Below are 3,287 nucleotides of genomic sequence, written 5' to 3' on the forward strand. Positions count from 1 at the left end.
GCAAAATTCCACAGATGGGGTAGCTTAAACCACAGAAGTTTATGTCTCACAGTTCTGGAGGCTGGAAGTCCAAGGTCAAAGTGCCAGCATGGTTGGGTTCCTGGTGAGAGATCTCTTCCTGGCCTACAAAGGGCTTCCCTCTCCCTGGGTCCTCACATGGTCCTTCCTTTGTGTGAGAGCACCCCTGGTGTCTCTTCCTCCTCCCAGAAGAGCACTGGTCCTATTGGGTTAGGGCCCCACCCTTATGTAACCTTACTTACTATTTTAAAGGCTCTATCTCCAAATATATTACATTGAGGGTTAAGGCTTCAACATAAGGACTTGGGAGGAACATAATTCAGTCCATAACACTCAACCATTTCTTTCCCTTTCTGAAAAAAATATTGAACATCTCAAGAATTTGTGTATCATCTTGTGCAGGGGCCATGCTAATCTTCTCTGCATTGTTTCGTTTTAGTATATGTATTGCCAAAGTGATCCTTCCAATAGTTTTTTGAATACTTAAATAATTCTTGTTGATTGAGTCTGTTTCTCACCATAGAATCTGTTTCTCACATAGATTTTTTTATCTTTATAATATATTGAATAGATTCATTTTCAAAAGCAAGTTAACATCCGCTTGTCTATATTGACTAAATTTCTACATGTCCTTAAAACATTATAACTTTACCAGTGTATTGGAGCAATTGGTGAAATTTAGGATGTAAATTAGATAATAGCGTTATAGCAATATTCAGTTCTTAAATTTGGTCATTTTACTGAGGTTATATAAGAGAATGACGTTTTTATTGGGAAATATATGATGAAATATTTAGGAGTAAACGGTCATTATGTCTGTAACTTTCTCTTAAATGGTGAACTAATAATAATATAATTATATGTATATGTACATACATGTATACATATAAAAACATATGTAAAGAGAGAGAAAGGGAGACACAAAACATGTATTTTATGTGACACAAAATGAAGTATGTTTACAATTGATACATCTAGCTGAAGGACTTATGGGAGTTCATTGTACGATTCTTGTACCCTTGTATAAGTTTGAAATTTTTTCAAAATAAACAGTTAGAAAAACCTTAGAGTTAAAAAGATAATTCCCTCTCAACTTTACCTGGGGATATCATAGATTCCAAGATAAAAATAGCCTTAGTTCTATTTTTCTTCAGTATATTAGCATTACTAGTAAAGATAGAATGAAAACAAAACGACAGTGCTAACTGCAAGTATAATCAATAGTCAGTATTGTTTCCAAGCACAGAAAACAGTTCAACAGAATTTGGTATTTTTGATTCCCTTGGACGGTCCAGTGATATTGTTTAAGATGTACGGAACCTGTGGGAAAGCATCCTCTTCATAAGCCGGTTGACAAGCTTGTTATGAATTAGAAATCATTTGAGACAGAAACCGTAGGCAAATGAGTTCTCTGCAGCTGAAGATTGGAAGAAATCCAACTAAGCTCTTATACAGATATGGCAGCAGATTGGATGGTACTCTGATTAAAGTGGGTAAGCCCATGAAACATTTGTGAACAAGAGCAAGTTTCTGGAAATGGAGGTGACTGATTTGATCCCTTCAGTGCAGGCAAAATTTCAAAATGGGTTGAGAAAATGAATACAGGTCATAAAGGGAAAGCACGTTAAGTGACCTAAGATCTAGACTGCAATATCTAGACATATTTGAGAATGTTTATAAACTCTGAGATACAAAGAATTCTAGACTAAAACAAGGAAATAAAATATTTGAAAACCTTTACTTTTGTTTTGCCTGGAGGGCTGGAAGGATAGGCCTACTGGGGTGGGAGAGACGGGATGCTTTCTGGCAAGTACACTGATCCCGAGGCTAGACAGAGCACACATTTGGCTCCAGGACGTTGGGCCAGTTTGAGAGGGAAGGGACGGAGCAAAACCAGACAGGCTGACCTGGTCCTGAGTCCCAGGGGCAGCGGGTTAGCACAAGAGGATCACAACTAACCAGTTTCACTGAGCATCTCGTGTACTATGAAGTTTTCTTCATCTGGGTACCTTGTACCCCAGAGCAATACCAGGGTACTCTTAGTAAGGAAGAAAATGGGTGACAGGTGTTGGGTGGGCAGCCAGCAGTGAGGCCACCAAGCGAGAGTCCTGGCCACCCGCCGGGCCCGGCAGTGACTCCACACTGACACCGGGCAGATGGCCGTGAGGCGCCTGCACCTGGTGCTCGGAATGCTTGTAGAACCAGCAATGAGAGGAACCAAAACCAATAAGCAGAAAATCGTCAATACTGTTATAGATCTGATACACTGCATTCATACTTAACCAGAGAACAAGAGACCAAACACAGCCGCTGTCATTCTGCATAAGACGCAGTGACACCATCATAATTCAGAGAGATAGGTTCTGGCATCATGAAACCAGAGAGAAGACGCACACATCTTAAAACCGGGGATGAGAAGTTATTACTGAAATTTGGGTCTTGGCCACCCTGGGCTGCATTTGGAATCTTAGCCTTAAATTACAGGGGACCTTGCCCCTTGGCCTGGTACAAAACGGTGAGGCAAGTTTCCCACTTTGTACATTGTGGTGGAAATTGGAGGGACACAGCTCGGCTGACAGTGTTAATAAACTGTGTCATTGAAGGATATTTGTAAAAAGATATCTCACATTTCCCTCTAGGGGCCTTCTTTCTCGGCTTACGGAGCGGAGGGAAAAGTGTGAACAGCGAGAAACTGCAGACAAGTGACCCCGAGGCCCAGAGAAGGTGAGTTGTGTGCGTGTGTGTCCTTCACTCTCTGCTGGACCCTCCACACTTCCCCCCGCCCCCGCCCCGCCGCCCTCCCTCCCGTCCACCTCCTTCCACACTGGGCCCCATGTGGATTCAGCTGGTTCAGCCTGAGAGAAGGCCTGAGGTGGTAGTGGAGAAGAAGAAAAGGAAGGTCACAGACAAATGCTTTTCTTTATCATGAGAGTACCCTCAAAGCCTGGCTGAGGGCTGAGCAAAGGTTCCCGTCCTATAGGTGTTCCTAGGGGGCTACCTTTACTGATCTGCAGCCTCAGACTCAAAGCCAGACACATTGGCTCAGTTTCCCAAAAGCATGTTGAGGTCACGTTAGGATAACCTGAGCCATATTTGAGCTTCTTAGGGTGCATGTGAATTCTTGAAACTTGTGGAATTTAATGAACAAACTTTCTTCCAAAGGCTTACTGTCATGGATTATGAAAGCTAGCATTGGACTCTGTTTAATTCATTTACAGGCTGTAGGTTAAGGGTGTAGCCTCCAGAATTCCCCTAAACTCAGAAAAGGG

The 3,287-nt window shown here is 42.3% G+C and overlaps 1 non-coding gene across 1 annotated transcript; it reads right to left on the reverse strand.

Moving 5' to 3' along the window:
• Positions 1–376: 376 nt before the first annotated feature.
• LOC137205151 (U6 spliceosomal RNA) lies at positions 377–480 on the reverse strand. Its single transcript, XR_010934014.1, has one exon. It is a non-coding gene; the product is annotated as a U6 spliceosomal RNA (small nuclear RNA).
• Positions 481–3,287: the final 2,807 nt, after the last annotated feature.

Source organism: Pseudorca crassidens, chromosome 13, assembly GCF_039906515.1.
Source record: "Pseudorca crassidens isolate mPseCra1 chromosome 13, mPseCra1.hap1, whole genome shotgun sequence".
In the NCBI taxonomy this organism is placed as follows: Eukaryota; Metazoa; Chordata; class Mammalia; order Artiodactyla; family Delphinidae; genus Pseudorca; species Pseudorca crassidens.